This window comes from Vidua chalybeata, chromosome 6, assembly GCF_026979565.1.
Source record: "Vidua chalybeata isolate OUT-0048 chromosome 6, bVidCha1 merged haplotype, whole genome shotgun sequence".
In the NCBI taxonomy this organism is placed as follows: Eukaryota; Metazoa; Chordata; class Aves; order Passeriformes; family Viduidae; genus Vidua; species Vidua chalybeata.
In genome coordinates, this window is record NC_071535.1 from 40,497,318 (window position 1) to 40,520,158 (window position 22,841).

Below are 22,841 nucleotides of genomic sequence, written 5' to 3' on the forward strand. Positions count from 1 at the left end.
TCCCTGCAGCAATCCTTTCCATACTGCCTGCCCTTGTTCCTGCCCCCAGGTGATACATGTTGGCAAACAAACACTTCAGCTGCAAAATGGAAAAGACTGATGCTTTGAAGATTTGAAATAAGCTGGCAGCTCTTATTTAACAGTAAATATGCCTTAAAAATAATAAATAAACAACATTACAGGTTCACAGAAACCTGAAAGCCATAAGCTTAATGGCCTAGATAGCCCTGCAGCTCAGTGATTTGGGCTCTCCTGAGGGCTAAAATTGCCTGGCTAGTCCTGATTAAAAAGATAAGCGCAGACAGATCCATTGCTCTAAAATATTTCCGAGACAGCTAAAGGAATGACTGAGTCTCATGAGTCTAATAATGCACAATTTCAGTCATTTATATCATTGGCTAGCCAAGTATTTACCTGGTTCCAAAGCAGAACATTACCAGAATCTCTGTAGAGTTGAATGAGATATTCCTAACGGGTCAAAAACTTCAGCCAAAAACTTAAATAAATGGAACAGCAGTTCCATTAACAGACTTAACCAGCCCAGCCACTTAGGGCAGCAGCAGCAGAGCAGCCACAGCACTGCAGAGCCACTGCAAACACAGTACCTGCTCAGTGTCTTAGACAAGCCTTGCTGCCCAGCTCACAGCAGCCATGGAGAAAGCATTCCCAAATGTGTGTCCACCTGGAGCCCATCCTCCCTGGCTTAGGATGGTGAGGCAAGGCACCCAGGAGAATCAGAGTCTCCTTGGTGAAACACAGGTATCCTGTGCTACTGTAGGACACTTGTGTCCCATCTGTGCAGGGAGGAAGGTCTATCCCATCCCAGGGCCCTCAGGAATGTGCATGACTGGATGAGTTGCTGCGTGAGGGACAGACCTCCTCCACAGAGAGGCATCCTTGGCACTGTGGGCATGTCCTACAAAGTGGGTGGGGAGTAGGAGGGGCACCAATGTGAGCTCTTCAGCCTTTCCTGTAGGATGCTGGTTGCAGGGAGTACCTGGCCCACACCACACCTGCAGATGGGCTCAGCTGTTCATACAGAATTTGGTCTACCCAAATGATGGATGCATCAGTCCTCCTTATAACTGGGAGAAGTGGCTAACAGATGAAGAGCTACTTAAAACTTAATTTCTTACCAAATCATCCTTTTACAGTTGAATAGCATCATTCTCACTTCCCCTCCATCAGCTCCATGTATTCAATATAACCCTTTCCATATATTGAAAGGGTTAAAAAAGACAGCAGAACCATTAGCATTTTGATAGCTTTCAACATATGTATAGCAAAAAGTCTTTAAAATTCATTGCACTGAGATAATCCTTCAAGTCTAGCATTTCCTCCTCAGCTTGAGGCAACCAACTGGTTTTCTTCCCCTTAATACCTTAATAGAAAGCTCCAAGGAGTTGCCAGGCTAGAAGTCTCATATATGCTCAAGAAAAGCAGAGTCCTGAAGTTCAAGAGAAGCCATGTAAGGTGTCTGGGGCTTAATTAAGAAACAACTATAGGGGGCATCTTATTAGATACTGCAAACCCCTAGAGATCCTGGCTTCCCTACATCACAGCTCACAACACATGCACACGCTGTTTTCCTTCCAAAATGCTGAGCACACAGAGCTCCCACTAATTTCAGCTGCCACAGAAGGTGCTCAGCATTTCTGAAGAATGAACAAATTAAAAACCTTGACCCTGATTCCACTCAAGCTCAGGGACTCGAGCTCTCATCAAGATCAAGGCTGAATTTTTTAACACTATTACAATCTTGAGAACAAAGCTGTGATTTTGAACTGCACAACTGGCATTAATACTCAGCAGCTCCCCACCTGTGCCTGGGATGTTATTTTTTTTTTTTTTTTACAGCATGTGCTGTTTTAATAACTCCAAAGCAAATTGCTTTCTCAAGGAAGCACCCAGGAGTGCCTCAGGGCAGGGAAAGAGACACTGATTAGGTTTGTTGCAGTGAAAACAGGCAGATGCTTCAGGACCACATCATTCCTCAGATACCACTAAAGCATAGGACTCAAGGAGCCACTAACTTGTTAAGGGCTATTAGGCCTGATAATATGCTCTTCCCAAACACTATTTTTGGGGGAAAACAGTCTGAAAAACCAATCTGTTCAAAGGAAAATGCTTGTTATGAACCTCTGCACACTTCTAAGGAAATTTAATAGGCAAGAAGTTGACATTCCAAAGAAAGAAAGAGTAGCAGTGAATGCACTGCAGTACTATGAGGAAAAGAAGGTTCAGATCTCAGGGCCACCACCTGTAGTCTCCCACACTCTAATGCATATCCCAAACCATTAAATATTGACTATTTTGGCTGAGGTAAAAATTTCCCCACCCCCAACCCCCTTCCTTCCAAAACTTTAGGAGATCTTTATTTTCTATGAGAAACAACCAACCAACCAAGCCTTGCTCCTAACCTCCCCCTGCAAAAAAGTCCAACCACCTCACAAATAATTTACAGAGAAAAAGTTGTCCTATCCAAACTTAGTAAATGCACAATTAACACAGCAAAAAGAAAAGGCCTTAGAAACATATCATCGAGGGGACATGGGACATGTCCTTGGGACATTTGACTCCAAGAGCACAGCAAAGCAAGTTATTTTTTAGGGATAAATCTAGCTGGGGAAAATCTTCTTATGACACAGGAAATACTCTCTCCCCATTTTTTAAACCTGAGCTATCTTTCCTAGGAGCAAAATTTCGATAGGCGTTATTCGGTTATTTTCTAGTGTGTTATAAGTTTCCCATGATACCCTCAGCAAGTTATTTAGATTTCACTTACATCAGTAAAATGGGAATTCTCTGCCTCAAAAAGGTGATACAAAGATACAATCCATTTGCAACTGTGAGAGGTTCAGATAATGTGGACCACACAGACACTCAATAAACAAGTGGTAGATAATTGCTGTGACATGAAACAGAGAGGCTGCATCTGCCAGAAAATTTCTGAGCAACTGACTCATTCTGGTGGGCCAGTCCAGGATAGTTCAGATGCCTGCCCAATCTGTTCCTTCAGGCACAGTGCTCTGTTCATTATCCACCAGCCAATCTCTGATCTCTATCTCAGGGTGTACACACAACAGCAAATGCTACCAGTACTGTGAATCCTCTTTCAAATGCATTTGCAGTCATTGCAAGGGTGAGAAAATTACCTTATCATCAGTTCCAGCAACTGCATCTGTTTCACCGCCTCCTTGCTAGACAATAGCGTATCTGGACAAATCCCTGCTTCACTTAGGCAGAATTCATCACAAGGAATAAAGCTTAGGGATAGTAGAACAGAAAGGGGAAAGGAAGAAACAAATCTTGTCTATGAAGAGTTACCTATGAAGATACAAGACAGTCAGATTCAATCAGTCTTACATTTAATCATATTCCATTTTAAAAAATCAGTGTTTGGTCCTACTCCAGACTGTTGCACTCCATAAAGAATCAAGGATTACAGGTGAAGATTGCAGCTTCTTGTTAAAGCAGTCTACAGATGTAATCTTGTAGGATGTTAAGGGAAACAGATCCACTACATGGCTTCTTTTGGGCTGCTTCAGCTTTCAATGATAAGTCCTAGACAATGACATTGAAGTCCACAAGAATACAGCTCCAGCCATGAAAAGGATTTTGCAAGCCAGTCTCAGGGAACAGCTGGAGAACGCAGCCCTGCTCTGTGTTATGGCAAACCCTTTACAACACTATCCTAGTGTATCCTAGCCTGACTTTATTTCAACAGGACAAATGTAGAGTGTGGCTCAATCATACATCTAAGACCTCAGCTTGCTGGAACTATTTTCAGACTAACCCTTTTTTTTTTTTTTTTTAATTCATCATCCCTGATTCAGAAGAAAAAGAGTGAAATCTTACATCAATATCTTGCTTTTCCCAATAATTTAGGTATACTTAAAAAATGGGCAGAATTTAGACATGAAATGGATGCAAAGCAGTCAGGTCATTCTGTGATTAGAAGATGCAAACTGACTTTATAGGGCAAAAGGTGCAGTCCTTAAAAAGGCCTCATATAACTCCCAAATTACAGCTATCATTGAGAACACAGTTGAAGGCTCTGAAGAAAGGTAGCAGCTTACCTTTGTCTTCCTGGGGATCTACAGAGTCTTGGCAATCAGCCTCCTAGAGGTTCCTCTAAAGGTTCTTTTGATGACTGCAGCCATAAGCAAGACTAGAAATCTGCTGTCATTTCAGTCCTAGAGGTCTTAGAATTGATTAATTTAAGAAAAATATTTTCTTAGGTCAATTTTTTGTGAAAACATATTAAGATATTATTGTCATCTTATATTTTAAGATAAGTATTGCCTGTTTATAACCAAAAAAAAAAAAAAAAGCAAAACAGAAACAAAAACAGACCATAAAAGGAAGGCTTATGGTGTTTTAATTTGTTCTTTCAAACACTCTGTATCTGGAGTCTGCATCTGTACAGACAGACACAGTAGAGCTCATCTCACATCCAGGACTGCTTTGACATTATATGATTTCCATAGCTGACTGTTGTGGATCCAAATGCTATGCTGCTTCCAAAAAAAGCTGTATGGTAATTCTGGTTTTGATTTCCACTAAGTCAGGCCTTCCACTGCTGTTTCTGTGTCCTATAAACACACCTTAGGCCTCCTAATTTAACTTGAAGGAAAAGAAGAGGTGAAGCCAAAAGGGGAAGCTCAGAGTCCTTGTCTACTGCAAGATGAACACAAGCCTTCTTAAAACAGGTTAGTGGAAGCCATCTGAGGATGAATTCGGCTTCCCTGAAACAGGAAACTTCCTTTATTTAAACCTCAAATACACAGCAAGGGCTTGGAATTTTTTGCCTTTAAGAGGAGTGTTTTGTCTTTGTCTATACAATGATGAAGGTTCAACCCTGAGCCTTTTTTCCTCCCCTTTCCTAAAAATGGCAAGAACAAAATACAAAGTCAAGACAGAGTGGAGTTCCCATATAATCAGAACTGGAGCGTGCATCTCAATTTTGCAATCCCACCTTTTATAACAGTGGGATCCCCTGAAAGGTCCCCTTGGCAGCCAAGCAGCACAGAGCACATCACAGTTCAGCTGAGCTGCACTGGAATAACCAGAGTCAGGGTCTTTGGTGGTGCAGAGCACACCCACAGAGAGCAAACACCACACCCTTGCTAAGCACACACCCAGCTTAGCTGTGACCCCCTCTTGACTTTCTTCTTGTTATCTCCTTACTCTCCTAGGAGAATTAAGAAAGGATCAAGACAGGACTAGTTTCTCCTCCTCTCTATAAAACACAAAGAAAGAAGAAATTGGAAGAAAGAGGCCTATTACTGAAGCCTTGTACTAGCCTTCCTTTGCTGAGCTCACTGCAACCAAACCAGCACAAGAGTGTTTCATGCTGTTCCAAGCAGCTCCTCTCTTGCCCTAACCATTATTTTTCCTACCCTGTCCAATAACAATGGCCCAGGCACAAATATAGCAGTGTTCAGCTATATTTTCCTTGGCTGCTTAAGGTGATTTTCTAATAATATTCCTCAGAGGCAGAAGTGGTTTAGGAGTTATATATCCTCGTACAGCCTTGACCCTGTCAAAATACACCAGCAGTGCTTCAGGGTCAGTCTTTCCCCTCCTGCCACTGACAAGCTGATTGCTTTGCCAGGGTCTCCAGGGATTCTTTGCTCCACTCCATACGAGCACATCTAGGAGAGACACCTGTGAGGAAAGACAGTTAAGACCATTGAAGAAGACACAAGGATACCTGGATAGGAACTCAGTTTTTGGAGGCAACCATATTTTTTGAGACTTGAAATATTTTTTTACTTCACATAGGGATGAAAATTTGGAATACACCTAGAAATCCTTCATACATAAACACGTGTGCTCTAGAACAGCAGTTCTGTGGTAAGGACTGGTATTTCTGGCATGTAGGAAACCTGCTTTCAGGACCCTGTTTTGGATTCATGACAGCATAGGTGAAAAAGCCAAACCACTTGGCTCCTATCTGTTTTAACTAAGAAATTCTATCATATATGCAAGAAATTCACCCAAGGAGAACCGAGTGGAGACCAATCCTTTCCCACAAAGCAGTAATGGTTTCAATAAATCAGCATCTTCTGCTGGCAAATTGTTTCCTTGAAGACTCCCAGCCAGTCCTAGCCTCAAGTAGCAACCAGTGTGGTTTCTGCTGAAGACATAAGCCTCGAAGCAACCCACCCAACAGAGGTTCTGCTTAGGAACATCTTGTCTCCCCCAGGTAGGGCCACTGCAACACAGTGTAGAAGAAGCAAATAAAGCTTCATAAAATTTGCCCTGCCAACTCAGGATTCTTTCTCAGTCGCTTTCTCCTGCTCCAGTAGCTCGCATTATTAAACAGAGGGAAGGAGGTATGGTGGGAAAACCTCACGCTCTCATGTTTACTTTATTCATTCCTTAGTCTGGGACAGTAAAAATGTTGCTGATATCCAAAGGAGCATGTGCGTGTGCGGGTGTGTGTGGCAAAAGCTTTGGAGCCTGGGCTGACATGATGTGGTCAATTTTACTCACAGGGGCAGGCAGCATCTTTTTCTTCTGTAGCTCTGAGGAGCAGTAAACCTGTCTCTACAAGGAATTCAAAGCAAACACAGTAATATCACAGATGTATGCCATAGTTTGCCTTGCTGATTTAAGACACTTCCTATGAAACGTCTTGAAAGAATCGCCAAAGGTACAGTCTTCTTAAACTGTGTTCTCCAGAAAGAATGTTTTTCTACCTCTAAACACAGCATTTTTTTATGTGCAGTACAGAATTACCCTATATAGGTCACTGACACTCCATGGAAACCTAGATAAATAGCTCTATTCCCACACTAAATTTTGTTGGCTTCTCTTCCTTTATTACTAAGAATATTTCAACTGGAACAACATATTTGTGCCTTTGAGGTTCTCTGCTCCTGCTGCCACTTCCCCACCTGGAGCTATAATCCTATGCTTGTCACAAGCCCAGCCACTGCTTCAGAACTTATTACAGCTACAATCTGCAGATTATAGCAACTTCTAATAGGGGATAAGCAGCAGGGAAAGGTGAGTTTAAGCTGCAAAGAACCTGCTGGTTCAAAGGGCCCTATTATTAATATTTATTATTTTTAAGCATTCAATGAGTGCTGCAGAAGATAAAAGAATGAACTGAAAGCAAGAACCAAGGAACCAAGTTTATACAACACAAGAAAATGTGAAAGCTTAAAGAATAAGTGCAGTGTCTGGGGAGGAGGGGAGCCAAAGAAAAAGTAGTAACAGCAATGGGAAAAAAAGGCACACCTTTTACCAGCACAATGCTCCTAGCATTAATAAGTATGAAGAGAATTAAAGAATTCTTCAGTGTCTAATCAGAACTACTGTCCATAGGGGACCTTCTGAGTATTATTACATGGCATTGGCATATCTTTAAAGAATGGAGCTTTGATCATAAAAAGCAAGTGTGTGGAGGAGAGGGGGGCTGGAAAAACAGCAAAAGGAAATGCAACTGGTATTAGGGAAAAATCCAGCCCTGGACAGGTGCTTTAAAAAGCTCCAAATAAATCCATTTAGATTTTGTGTAATGGGTTAGAATAAGACATAATTCTCGCTCATGTCCCTCCATTACAGGCAAATTTCTCCTCTTTCCCACAAACGCTTTCTGCCTGTTGCCAAAGGTCTCCCAGTTGATACTTCTCCTCCCCAACAAAGATGCAAGCTCATGGCTTACACCATTTTAAAACTTCACACTTTCAAACAACAACCCACAACACTTCACAGCTCCAATGCACTTTAGCAAGATTAGCTAACAAGAACGTTCATCATGCCCGCATGCTGAGAGTACTGTCTTCATTTTCACAGCTGGTGAAACAGATGCTCAGAAAAGCAACACAACTTTCCCACAGCTAAGGAGTGTCTACAGCAGGCTGATTTTAGGAATGCTGGCATTCACCCACCTCAGTTCTGAGCAGTAAAATCCGTGATAGTGCTTGGGAGTGAGAGTCCAACCCCCCTCCCAAAGCCCTCTGCTCCCCAAGGCTAGTGCAGAGCTTCAAAGCACTTCCCAAAGAGCATCATATTACAGAAATACTGTAAGAAATCCACTACAAACTGAAACTTGGAACTATCTGCAGCAGCATTAACAAAGAAAATTAATGTTTTTAAACTAACTCCGACTCTTCTCCTGCCAAACCTTCCCCACTGCAGTATCAAAATATGAACACACAAAATGCAAAGCCTGAAATCTTCTGCTCCCTTCAGCACAGTGAGAAGATAGAATAAGGCTTCCAAGAGACTGGCTGAATTAAGTAGATTTTTTTTCTTTTGTTTTGTGTCTTCTCTGTTTTTTCTTTCTTAATCACATCAGAATGCTGTTCCTGACTGATGTTTCCCTTAACATTTAAAAGAAGAAAAACAGTTCTTTATTAACAAAGCATCACTGTAAGCTGAAATCCTTATCAGTTTTGGAGGTTTTTTTTTTCAATCCTATGAACCCAGAGTGATTTGTCACATCAGCAAGGTATTACATTGTCAATTCTCAGACTGCCAAAGCAAAGAGATTTTTTGGTGCTTCCAGCATTGTGCCTCAAGCACTCCCAGAATTATCTCTCAGTTTTTCCTGTATCTTATTCTGAAAAACAGCTTGGTATAGCTCTAGAAGATGCCTGTTAGATGCCATATTCCCATTGGAAGGAAAAGTTTTGTTGATCAACACAAAATAAGCACCTCATCCATAGCAGCCTTTAGAATCCCCTCTTACATTAAGAGAAAAAAAGGGCAGTCAGCAGTTCAAAAATATATCACATCTAAAGTTCACCCCTCTCAATGACATTCTGAGACAGCCAATCCTTTATTTGCCATTATTTCTCATACACGTCCACGTTGTATCCACCACATAATTATCACCATTAAGCTCCATCAATTTTTATCATCATGACTAACATTAAAACACATTCTGGTTTCAAATGACTACAAAAATAAACACATCAACAACAGTGATAGTGACTCCCATTCCAAAATCTACTGAATTTCCATTCAGTGGAAATCCCATGGTCTCACTTATACTGGCAACAGATTTTGAGGACTTCATCTGAAAGATGTCCATGGGAAACAGGTTCTCAGCAGGCCTGAGAAAGCAGTCCAGTAGAGGCACAAGATCCCTCTGTACAAGAAGATCTGGTTTATTTTCACTCCACAAGAAAATGAAATGTGCCATCAAGTGAGCCAAGAACAAACTCTAACATTGCTTTCCCATCATAGAGTGTTCCAGTTCAGTGCCCTGTGAGGTCCATGCCTCAGGAACAGGCAAACTGCCAGTCAATTCATTTGGGCCATTTCTCCTGAAGAAGTGTAGACACCATAATTTAGTACAATATTTATTACTCTAGAACTCTCTCCTCACAGACTATCTTACACTGAGCTTTCTGTAAGGAGTAAATATAGTAACTGTTTCCATAATAATGTTAAAAATACCCCAACAGATTAAATTCAACAGATGAAAAAGGGCCATAAATATGTATGTCTAGCAACATGACCGAAATCACCCTTCTTCAAACTGGGCATTGGGCCATGAAAAGAAAGCTGCTAGCATTACAATTTCAGTGTTGAGCCTTAGGAGCAGCACAGAGCTGCAGAAACAGTCAGTACAGTAATCATGCACAATATTCATAACCCGCTGCAGCCAGGGCCTCTAAGCTCCTGAGCACCTGCCAAGCTGTGCCACTGACCTACAGTCAACAAGTCACCCTACAGTCCCCTACCCCATTCCAGTCCTCTGTCTTGTAGGCTTTCCAGACATCTGGGATGGCATAAGATGTATTTAAAGCTGTTTACAGCTCAAGTAAGGAGTCTGAGAAAATATAAGAACTGTTATTAACTCTGCTGTACTATACACGACTTTTCACATTAGTAGTTTGGTTTAGTTCCACTTCCTTGGAATCAACAACCACTCTAAAGTTTTTTCCTGACAGTAACACCACAGCAACAGGAGTAAGGAGGGTACTGGTTATATGGCTTCCAGAAGAGTAATCAGGGCAAACTCAGATCACACTAGGCACCACAAATGACCCAACAAAGTCCTTCTCTAACACAGCCATGCACCAACTAAATGAGGGCAAGAAAAGTAGGAATAGAAATGAACTAAACACAGTCAATCAGAAGCTGTGCTACTAAGCAAACTCAGACCTAAACCCTAATTCACATAATAATGCAGCATTTTGATAATCAAGCAATATCAAGCACATAGATGAAATTCAGTTTCAGCACTACTTATTTCATCAAAAGCATCCTGTCTTTCTGCCTGAAGTTAGACTGGTCTAAAAAAAATCTGAACTCCATTTGAGTTTAAAAATTGACTCTTCTACAGTGATTTTTAATTTATTTCTCAAGAAACAGGAAACTTCCATTTTAGACCAGGTTTATTTAGTAAATACATAGCAAAGGGAAGATCCTGATAGCAATAAATAAATAAATAAATAAATAAAGCCTAAAACACAACAACCCCCAGAGACTTATCAGTCATTGGAGTCCTTATTGGAAGGACTACACAGTCAGGAAGACTCCTGTGCAGAAAAAAGATCCTTACTAAAAACCCGCGACAGACAGAGCCCCACTTCCAACATCTCTGAGGACAATGACAAGATATTGGTTATGGCTTTCTTTGAAATTAATTTGGTGTGGATAAATTGACAACACATGACTACTCTCAATTGTCATGCAATATTTGCTGCATATCAGTCCACCCAAAAAGAAGCATTCAGATTAGGCACGTGGTCATCTAAAGCTTCCTGTATCAAGACATCTGCAGAGGCAATTCAAATCCAAAACACCCCACTCATACACAACTCACCAGGATGGTGAGACCCTCTGCCTCTAGCTCTGAGGAAGATCAATGAAGGGGAGCCCATTGGTAAAGAGCAGAAGGTAGAAGAGGTGCAGAAGCAAATCCTATTGTAAGAGCAAAACATCATTATAATAGCTTGTTTCTTTAAATTTTATCTGTGCAAAAATAAATAAAAACATGCTGACAAACTGGTTTAGCAGATGGTGTGGTTAACAGAAAAAGATCAACTGCCTTCCTATAGCCACTTCTTTCAGTCTCAGAAAATTTACACTACATTAGCCCATGACAGATCTTTATCAATGTAGAAATTATAAACAGCAAAGCAGCTGTTAAATGCTCCAAGACAAGAGATTGGATGGGGAGAAGACCCATGGACTGTTTGGTGGGTACTGAATTCACCCAAATCCCCTGAAACTCCCAGGGGATGGATTAACTCATTCACCAGTTTGGAAGCTCAAGACTGAAAGAACAGTGAAAAGAAAATAAGAAATATAGGTGTAGGGGAAGGTATGGACACAAGAGGAATGCTGAACTGTGCAGTCATGAGCTAAGGTAGGACCAAATGCAACCTGGCTGCCATATCAGTTACCAGTGAGGCAGCAGTGACCATCAGAAAGCTAAGCTCTGGCCATCTGGAATATATCCTCAAATGAAACACAATTAAAGTCCAATCATCTTCCCAGTGCTGAGAAGTGGATAGTATGAAGGGAAGGGACAACACAAAACACTAAACTTTTAGAAGGAATAAGAAGCATGAGAAAGAATGGGCTTGTCTGTACTGATTTCTGATTTTTCTGTGCAACTATTTTCTTCCTTCATTTGCCACTTCCAATTGAAATTAATAATTATTTCCCGGAAAAAAAAAAAAAAAAAAAAAAAAAAAAAAGGGAAGAAACAGCTTAAAAGAGAATGAGCACTTTCACATTTAAAACAGCTCATTTCTATGCAACCTGAGGGAGAAACACACAGGCTTTGCCCTCTCATGCAAATACACTGCTGGGTTTTGAGTCATTATTTTAAAGTGACAACTAAAAACCACTCCTTCCCAAAACAAGTTACTTTTCAACTCTCACTGTACCACTTGTGGGTTTTTTCCCTGCATAAAAACCAAGAAAAATGGGTCCATTTTATTGATGTCATTTAAATTAAACAAACAAACAAATAATACTGAAATTAGTCAAAAATTCTTGAGAAAGTAAAAACAGAGATTATCTCACAACAGTATTCCCAGAAAAGGACTGCTTCAGCAGCCTCACAGGGTTAGCAAGGAGTATAGATGTCCATCTGTTTTAATTATAACTCCCAACAAACCTCAGACCTACTACCACCTCATGCAATGACTCATCTTCAAGATGTTAAGAACTATGCACTACCTCAGGAAACTCTCTAAATACAACCTGAACCACCATCTGCTTTTTCTAGATACCTTAGGCCCCTTAGGCCTCAATTTTGTAGCATCTGAACTTTTCTTTTCAAGTCCTTCCTCTCCTCTAGGACCTACAGACCCATAAATCCAGTAGCTTCTGTCCCCAGAGCAGTTGTGCCTGTTTTCCTGCAGCCTGGTGAGAACAGACAGGATTCAAGATAATTAAATAAAAACACAGGAACTTCATTATTTATTTTAAAGGAAAATGTGTTTTCTAGGAGGAAAGTCCTTTAGCTGGGCAAATCTGTAAGCTGTTTATCAGCTTAAACTCATTATCTGTCCATATGGTCTTAGCACTGTGGTTTAAAAAAAAATGGGCATGCACTAGCTGATGAAATGTCATCTGCCCTTATGCCAGAAACTTCTATTTTTTTCATTGACGTCAAATTAGGATCCTTGCCACGAGTGAAGGGCTACCATAAGCACAGTCATAATATTTCAATTATGAAATGATCTTACAGAAGGCAGTAAGGAAGGCAGGGGCAATGCAAGAAAACCCATTCACAAAAACTACAAAGTCACTTCATTCACATTTTGCCTCTGTTCTAATTCTTTTTGTTTGGGGAGGTGGGGTGGAAAGAGAGCAACCCAACTTAAAAAAAAAAAATGGCAAGGCAATGAGATGCTAAAGCCAATAAACACACATCAAAGCATGAGATGGCTCTGCTTCCACTGCCTACAATATTCAGCCTGGGATAGATTAAGGCAAGACAAAAGGTGCTATGAGGGAAAATACTGCCCCTACAGCAGTGCAGACCATCTCCCTCACTTACTCAGCCCTAATAGTGAGACCCCAGCCGGTTCTGCTGCACTGAAAGAGGCAAGGGCACAAGATAGGCCTAGCTTTGCAAAAACCCAAATATTTCCCCCATCATCTGCTGTTGTGATTTGAAGCCCTTCCCACTCCCCTGCTGAGTCGCTGCAGAGAAGCAGGAGCTGAGTTTATTGATTCTGTGAGTCACAATTAGCCGTGGGACACACGACCAAAGGTTTAGCACAGGACATTAAACCTGACTGAGCTGTCAACTCGGTTATTCCAAGGAGAGAGAAACAAATTGAAGTCACAGTAACAGATGTTTCTCATGTTTTATGAACTGCAATATTATTACCAGTTACAGACACAGTTTCTGCCTTTTAAAACAGACCTGCAACGCTGTGCATGTGAAATTATTTGAAATAACACACAGACAGCTTGGCAAAGGACTTACAGATAGCATTTTCGTACTCGCACAATGATTCCCGTTTCCCTTTCGCCCAGCCCCACCCTGAGAAGTATAATACATGTTAAAGCAGCCAAAATTGAGATCACGCCAGGATAGAGTACTTCGTTGCCATCATCTGCGGCGAGGATGCAATCACTCTATCCCCTCTCCTCTTTTGTGAGACACACACTCAGCCTCTTCTCGGTTTCCACTGTGGGGAAATTAAGTTGTTGGGATCGTTCTGAGTTTTAAGGGAGCCTGGAAACTGAAGACTGGTGCTCTTCCCAGGATGCCTTATCCTTACACCTCAGGGGCAATAAAGGGATTTCCCCATAATTTACAAAGGAAATCTGAAACACCCCGTGAGCGCAAACCACCCCCAAGCCCATCCTGCTCCTCCGTATCGAGGAGCGAGCGGAGGGGCGGCCGGCGCTCCGGCGCTGACACGGCACAGAGAGAAAGCCCTCTCGTGGAAAGCACCAGCATCACCCACCCGAGCCCTCCGCTGGAGCCGCCCCAGCCCTGGCCCCGGCCCCAGCCCGGGCAAGCCGCGGCTGCCCGGGGCGCCGCTGAGCCCCGGCTCCCACCGCGGCCCCGTCCCCCGCGGGCTCTGCCATCCGCCCCTTTCGCAAGGAGTAACTCCTCGTTCACCTGCGCGTCTCACAGGGTTAAACACACAACGCGAGGAGCCGAGCGATTGTGGCACTGGTCTGCCTTGCAGAAAGGGTGGAAATTTTATGTGGATTTTGCTGGCAGTCTGCAACATCTCAGAGAAGTTAAGGCTCTTCCTTTCTCCTCACCCGTTACACTTGAATTCGTGGCAACTGTATCACATGGTATTTCAGCTTGCGCCAACAAAAGCTGTACCTCGGCCACAACAAATACAGAAACATTAACTGCCTTCCAAGGAAGGAAGGAGGATCAGACATTCGAATCAATTTAACATACCATAAAAATACTTCAGTGAAAGCAGATTATAAAGAAGCGCGTCTGTACATTATGCTATACAGTCGAATTTGAAAGATTCCCCCCAAACTATGAAAAAAATAAAGAATGTACCAATTTCTCCAAGTGACATCCTTACCATTTGCTCCGTTTCTATACTTTTGTGACAGAACAACTACTGCTCCTTACAAAAACCACTGAATATCAAAATAAGCATTTTGTTGGTAGAATCCATCAAACACTTGCATACATCCTATTGAATTAAGACAACTCTTTAACAACTCCAACTTTTTACCCACTAGCAAAAGTCCAAGGCGAGCCGATGGTCAGAATTAACATATACCCTGTCAGGCACACAACCATCTCCAGCACACTTCTGCCCAACCAGCTTTGGTAGCCACTGGCGATTCAGTGAATTATGTGCCTAGAGTCTGTTAACTGTGTCCAAATTTGCTCTTATTATAGAAATAAAAGCAGTAATCAGGCCGAGCTTACTAATTGCTGAGAGAAATGCTAGAGAAAAAAAAAATTATTATTATCAAACATACTTCACAGAAAACCACCCAAGTACAACACACAAGAAAATTCTATTTACTCAGTCACTATAACCTTTAAATACAAAAGTTACGATGAATCTTGAAGTGCCCAGTTCAGTTTACAAAATCCCCATGTGGTACCTCGCTAACATGTTGCTGCAGCTACAAATCTCTACTAAAGAGCGGGCATTGACCCAGGGTACCGGGATGGAAGATGAGCAAAGTGTGAAATAGAAAATTCCTCCCAGCCCGGGCTGAAGTAAAAAACACGGGTAACTGTCCGACCTTCCTCATCCGAATTTCAGGGGTGGTGGCACACCCCAACACGCGACAGACGCAGTGCAGAGCGCTCCGGGCACAGCCTCCCGGCTCCTCCGCTCGTCTTTACGGTAAGAGGGATCCCGGCGGGAGGGGTGTCGGCCGGAGGTAACGGAATACAGAAATACCGAGGACAGGCTCTGAGGCTCCCGAAAACGCTCCCGAGGCCCGACTCCGGAGAGGTGCTACCAGCGGGGCCAGTTCAGCTGGCTGAGGCAGCCGGGGCGCCCTCCCCCAGCTCCCGTGCTGGCGGGCGGGCTGGCTTCTCAGCCCCACAAACTTGCACGCCCAGCAGCCCGGGGAGTCACGGCCCTCCCGCACACCCTCCCCTCCCTGAGGGAACAGCGCAGCGGCGCGGTGGGCGAGCAGCCCCCCGCGATGTCCTTGCCGGCACCCCCGAGCGTCCCGGGGCAGCGGCAGGGCGCTGGGTGCCGAGCCGGAGCGGCACCTCCGGCCGCGGAAGGGCTGCGCGCCCAGCCGGGCAGCGAGGGGGGAGCCCCGCCCGTTACCTGGCGGCTCCTGCGGCAGCTCCCGCGGCGGCGGCTCCCGGGCACGGACCGGGCGGACCGAGCGGCGGCGGCTCCCGGCGGCGCTAGGTTCCCACTGCCGTGCGCGCCCCGTGCCCGGCAGCCGCGGAGCGCCGGAGCCGCCAGAGCAGCCGGCTCCACCTCCCGGCCGTGCCCCCTCCTCCGCCCCCGCCCGGCCCGGCCCGGCTCGGCCCGGCCCCGGCCCCCCGGCCCCTCCGGCTGGGCGCGCCTCTGCCCGCGCTCCGCCGCTCTCGCCTCGCTGCCCGTGCCTCTCGTCTGCCTTCTCCTTCGCCAGAAAACTACCCGGGTGCCCTCGGCAGGAGCCGCTAAGGGCAGCCCGGGGTGACTCGTCTCTCCCGTACCGTGCCTCGGCCGTTCGGGGTGCGGGAATTGCAGCCGAGCAAGGGCCGCCCAGGGGCAGCTTAACCTGGGACCCGAGAGCAGCCCTGAGTCCGCTGAGCTCGCAGCAGGCACCGGTGGGAAGGAGAGCTGCCTACTCCTTGTCTGCAGGGTGACCCCGGTAACACCCAATTGGCTTCTGATGCAACGGAGGGATCCTTGGGACGCAAAAGGAGGAGATAGGGAAGTGGGAGAGAGGCCACTCGTTGACCGGTACCTCAGTGAGAGCTGCTGAAGTGCCTTCGAACATCTGATGGAAAAACTTCAAAGGATGACACTGAGGAACTGGGAAGCCTTTCCAAAATGCATACCAAACCAAAGGAAGAGCCCATGTTTGCAACATGGGAAAAGCCTAGGGAAATAAGGCTTGTGCCGTTGTGTGGAGTGTGCATACCAATAACTTCTGAGCCTGTTTAAAAATTTCAATAGCATTTGACAGCTACAAATTCCATAGAAATAGATAACTCTCTAGAAGAGGTCATCTTTTTTACTGTTCTTGCACATAGAGTGACTGTATTTCAAGTCCAACAGCATCTGACAAGGGAATCCACAAGGGGGTTCATTTCAATTACTCCTAGGAAAACTACTCTTCACTGTTCCTAATACTTAGAAAGTCCTTACTGGGTTGGAGCAAAAGAAACTGAGAGAGTAAAAAGAGTGCAGAAGTAACCCTGTTACTCTCAGTAACAATAGCACAGGATTAGTAAACTGGGCTTTAGTAAATTGGACATTATGTCCTTATATAAAAACAGAGAGATCAATCCCACAAGGGCCAGATCATGCGAGTGATACACAGATGTGTCCTGGTGCTGATAAGAAGTCCTGTTTATTTCATGCTGCTTTGCAAGACAGGGGATGCAGATTTGGACCCTCAAAGCTTAGTAGAAGAACAAGAGACAGGAACAGGAATGTCTAACAGTGTAAAGAAAAGGAAAAATGCATGTGCCAGCATCTCTGTATAATCTCTGCTAATGCCCCATATATCTGGTAATGAACAGTTACAAGGCTCCCCAGGTGCAGATATTTGTTGGCAGTGGCTTTCTTTTATTTCCTGATGTGAAATAAAAATAAGGAGATACACATAGAATTTAACAGTTACGGTCCCAAATCTATTTCTGGGTAATAGCAAAACTAGATTACACAACCAGACTGTATTTGAAGCGTATGTTTTGTTATAGTCTATTGCTTAAGACAGGCAATCATTTCAGGGTCTGATATTTTCTGGTAATGTTCGGGCCCATGTTTTTCCATTTCTGTTTTGCTATTCATTTATTTGTGTCACACAGCATGATCCTAGCTCTGCTTGGTCTTTGTGGCAGAGTAGGGGATTTCCATTTCTTTATTAGACACAGTTTGACACGAGGTAATAGCCTTGTTCTTTATTTGATTCCTTTGCAAAGGACTCACAGTGCTATTTTCCAGGAGGCTGGCTTGTCATGCCCCTTAAGCAGCAGATCATAGCTTTTTCAGGCAAAGATTACATTTTTGCTCTACAGACCTGCCAAACTGGGTGCATTGGTCCTCCCCCTGCACCCTCAGTAACAATCTCACATGTGTACCCCTGCATTGTCCAGGACTGTTGCAGGACCCCACATGCCAAGCAATTTTGCCTTACCAGTGAATAAACCATGAAAGAGTGTGTGTATCTGTCTGGCTGCCCAACACTTACCCTTGTTTTAGGGCCTAATGCACAGATCTCAGGTGGAGGGTTTCCAATAAACTGACTGGGCTTAGTCCTGATGGAAACACCACCATTTTAAACAGCCCCAGATTCGACAGACAAGATCCCCTCCTCATCAGGGACACTCTTGGCATTTTTTCCAACAACTGCCACCCCTTTCCCCTCCAGTGACATCATTATTCTGATATTTTGGGGGAAAAAAGTGCAGGGTAATGTATCCAAAGACTTGTATGTGTTTTCTGTTTTCCATCCTGATTCTATGAAACTGTTTTGTAAATGAACAAAAGTCAACTATATGTGACCCCAGCTTTCAAATCTTCCACATGCTAGCATAGACACAATAGTGCTCTTACATGCTCAACTGTGCAATTTAAGGGGCCACTATTGAAAATTAGCTTCCAAAGTTCATAGTGCTTTCACCATCATGAAGGAATTGCTTTGTGAATCCCAGCCAGCACTGAATTGAGTTTTGCATTTAAAGCTGGGGTTTACATTCTTTGTTATGTGTAAAGAATATAGTATATCCTCTGTGAACTTAAAGCATAACAGCAACCTTGAATAAAGCCAATTTTATGACAGATCAATATGTGAGAGGGCTATTTTACTTGTTTTCTTATAAATAGGTTATTTACTTGAAATCAGAACAAGAAAAGAGTTCCATGATTTAGCCCAGAACACTAAAGCCACTTTCTCCCATTTCAGAAAGGCCTAGAGCTGCAGCCCTCTCACTGTCTGAAGAGTCTATCTCTTGAATATTACATCATATGTATCACAACCCAAATAGCCTCTTGTTACACATCTGATAGGCTTGAGTTTTCAGAAGCAGAAACTGCAATATTGGGAAACCATGAACAAATGGCAGGTTCCTCATAGGTGTAACTGTACGGATTTTGAGAAAAAATTCACTCCACAGAATTCACCCCTTAGTTATGAAAGTTTTCTTGCCTACACTTCATATCTGATTCTCAACTTCACAGTTTCCCTGTTCCTTCCTTCCCTGGCCTCCCCAGCTTTCCTCCTGCTTTCTTTGCCTTCAGACTGCTATCTTTCTTTTCCTATTATTCTCTCTCAGTATTTCTACTAATGCCTTTCTCAATTTGCTGTGAAGGCAGATAAAGCAGGAATACAATCCCAGTCCAGCTTGGCTGTGATTTCTAGAGCTGGACTGACAAACAGCCCAGCTCATTGCCTAGACAGATGGGCAGAAGGAAACTCTCTGGCATCTGCATGCTGGAACCTGAATAGCAATCTATTTCCAGATAACCATAGCACATTCCAGGAGCAATCTGTGCTCAGTAGAAATCACACAGTGTTATTAACTCTGCCACGAAACTGAATGGCACTTTTGAGAGCACAAAACAAACAAGGTCTCAGCCACAAAGAGCTTAGGATGACAAATTGACTGACTGAACCTGATCACCTGCTCCCAGATGAAGACAGCAAAGTAAGAGATCTTGTTTTTCCGAAATGTCAAGCACTTATAGTGCTGACTGAAGTTACACTGATCAGTATGTTCTCTCATCTGCTATCAGACTGCTTTTCCAGGACCCCTCCACCAGGCTTGGGAAAACAGCATGAGGGGGCAGTTGATGTACTGGTAGAGAGAGGTTTGTTCAAGCTTCAGTATTAAAATCATAATTAAAACCTTGCTAGTGTATTTTTCAACCCAGCTTTTGCTTTCCCAGCTGGGAAAACTGAAGCTAAATTGTTTATGAGTTGGTTTCTTTGTCAATATCAGCATTTCCCAATCATTTTCATCCAAGCAACAGCTAACATTTTGGAGAAAAAAAAAAAAATCACAGGCCCTCCCTTTGCCATGTTGTTTTTGTTTCTTAAATCAAGAACTAAGCTGCATTTTGAATATTCATTTACAGATTTATTTTTCCCAGCTTTGTTTTCATATTCACTTGATCATATGGTAACATACATGCATGTTTTCCTGAAGTGAAAAGGCATGTTTTGTCATTATTTCATATATCACCTCCTCATGTCTTTCTGACCCACAGACCACAAGATTGGAAGCAGGCTTCCAGGGCAAGAGACATGCTATTCTTAAGATTATCCAACCCATGAACAACACTTTATGCTCACTGAGATACTCAAATAGGTAGACATAATTTTCCTAAAAGCTTTCATGCTCACCTCCCTCTTTCCTTGTCTTTGAAGTTGTAAGATTACACAAAGGAACTGGCAGCAGTGCCTAAACCCAAAACTGTAGCAGCAATGACTGAACAAACCCTTGGACTCTGCCCAGAAAAATCTCAAGTAAGAGAATTCTTTGTAATAATTTTAATATGTAGCATTGAAGGCCTTTAAAGGCAAAATGAACATATTTAAGATGACAGCCATTTCCACAGCTAGCAGGTAAGCTGTATATTACTGGGGAAAAAAAAAACAAAAAACAAAACAAACAAACAGAAAATATCCTCTTGCATGTTTGTTTTTTTTTTCCCCAGAAGTTTTCTGAAATGGAGATTAAACCAAAACATCAAGATTTCCAACTACATATATTTTGAGAAAATTCTCAGCGTTCACATTTCCTCTGAAATCTACAGCTGAGATTTTCCTGTACTCCTTGAAACCTTTATGGAAACTAACTCTGTTTCTCACAGACTTTTTAGTAATTTTCACTAAGAAAGAAAAAGCAAAATGGAGATCCCCTTTGTACCAGGACCCTTGCAGTTCTTTGCATGTATAAATATGACGAGAGACAAATACAGAGGAACAGTTATGCCCATTTACAAAAGGGAAATTGAAGCAGGAAGAATGAATGCTGAAGAAGTATTAGAGGTCTGTGTCAGCTCCAGGACATGAGCTAGGAGATCCTGGATCACAGACAAATGCCTTACTCATACAAATATCTATCCTCAAATGTTTTGACTCTTCTTGGCATTTGCATATCTCTTATAACACAAAGGGAGGAGGCTCAAATGCATTTTTAAAATTCCAGATGACACTAAACTCGTGAAGCTATTTTTATTCTCATAAGATTTTGCAAAGCACCTTTCTCCTTTAAAAAAGAAGAAAATATAGGAAAACTAACAAACATAGCTTCAGGGTTTATTGTTCCTTGAGATGTTCCAATTAAATAATATCTTATTGGACAGTTAAGTTCTTCAAAATTTTTCTGTCAAAGATGTGGTATGTAGTTCACAGGTATCTACAGAAAACAACAGAAACTGCCAGGGGGGAGCTGGAAGTGTTGAAAACTTCACTTCTGACAACAGTTAGATGGTCACCCTGCAATTTGTTTCAACACAGCCAGTTGTGTTGCCATAACATGTTAAACATCTGCTAAAAACATATGGAATCCTCCTGGGGGATGTAAGACGATGCCATTCATCAAATTATTTCACTGCTTCCCTTCTCCCCAAATGACTCCCTCCAGAGAGCCAACTGAAGAAAAGGATTCCAATGCCTATATGTAGAAAGGGATCCCTAGCTAGAAAAGTGGTGATAGCTCCCCTTGGAACTGGGAGAAGGTCCTATCTCAGTAAATTCTGCTAAAGCACATGTAATGTGGTTAAGGAGAAAAATGAAACGGCACATCATCAGAACTCCAAAGCAGGCATCCCCCTCCTTAGGTGGAAGGAGGTAGCATGGGGTTCTGTTAGCAACTAATCCCCATTCTGCAGAATTCAGTTTACATGGGCACTACCAGGCTAGCAAAGAGACTGCAGAAATAATGACCTTGGGCATGGGAGGACCTAATGTTTTTCCCAGTATCACAAAAAATAGAATGTTATTACATCCAGAAAATTGAACTGTCCGATGCCTAAACACTGGGATGAACATTCATGGCCGTGTAAAATGACTTCAGAAAGGCTGTAAAATGCATGACTTAGAGTGATGACAGATAATTTTCCTGGTGTGAAGGTTGCTGGACATCACTCATGATCCCAGAATTTTTCATTATCAAATTCAGTGCCCAAAGTGGGATGTAGCTTTCCAGATCTGAACCAATCTCTAGTGACAAATGGAGATGACATATCCTGACAAGTCCACAAAGCAATGATTGGATGGTGATGCTACTATAACCTCATTGGGATAGTTGTCAAAAACTACACAGCTTTCTTTTGTTTCCTGAGGATTCCCTTGTTCTCAGATATGCTACTTTCTATAATAAAAGATAGTACTTCTCTGCAGACCTCTTTTCACTTGTCATTCACACCCCTTCCAAGCATACACACAGTGAAGGCAGGAACAAAACTGCACAAGTTTTGCTTCTTTTTCCCTTGAGCTCAAGAGTCCTTTTGTGCATTGGTGTGTAAGGCAGTCCTGGTCTTCTGTCAACAAAAGGGAACTGGTAAGTGAACAGAGCAGCCATGGGAGCTGTGAAATTCCTAAATGCTGTATAGTGGGATTGAGGCTGACTCGGTACTAGGGCAAGCTTAGTTATTTTTTAAAATGTAGTCATAAAATTAATGGTCCTTGTGAACCCTTCACCAGGCACTAATTAATGAGCCTTCCGTTTTTACAAGTGAGAGCAAATGAATGCCAGGAATATGCAGTGATTTTGCCAAGTGGGCAGTAGGATTAGATTTATTAGAATTTAGGGCTCCTAACCTGTGATCAAAACTTGATTGCACCTCTGTCATTTACTTCAAATGTGAGTTTTCTTTATCTGAAGATGCAAATCCTTTCATTGGCTAGATGTTCATTAGTCAGAACAACTGCTATACAAATAATGTTATTTTGCAGCTTAAAAATATGGATTTTTGTAGACCACCATGGAACACAGGTTGGAACTATGGGAGTCACTTATCTGACTGATTCCTGCTCTGAATGTTTTAAACAACATTGTGAGTTATTAGCTGCTGTTTCCTATCAGGAAGAGATAAACTCTGGATTTATTAAATGTTGGCACTAATTTCACCCCTGGTTTTACTGGACTGATTTCAATGAAAAAATGCCAAGGACACATTGTCTTAACTAAGTAGCCACCTACTGCATTTAACTTATTGTACATCCATCACAAAAGCTTACAAAGCAAGAGGAAAGAACCACCTTCTTGATTC

The 22,841-nt window shown here is 42.8% G+C and overlaps 1 protein-coding gene across 4 annotated transcripts in view; it reads right to left on the reverse strand.

The window, feature by feature from the left end:
• The window catches only part of TSPAN18 (tetraspanin 18), a 123,227-nt gene extending 107,414 nt beyond the window's left edge, over positions 1–15,813 (reverse strand). For 2 of the 4 annotated variants that reach the window (XM_053945391.1, XM_053945393.1), the window contains exon 1: positions 15,726–15,785. The gene's annotated coding sequence lies outside the window, so the exon portion shown is untranslated. Of the gene's footprint in view, positions 1–15,183; positions 15,323–15,725 lie in introns of those variants that run through there. The other 2 variants (XM_053945392.1, XM_053945394.1) reach the window with 2 other exon arrangements.
• Positions 15,814–22,841: the final 7,028 nt, after the last annotated feature.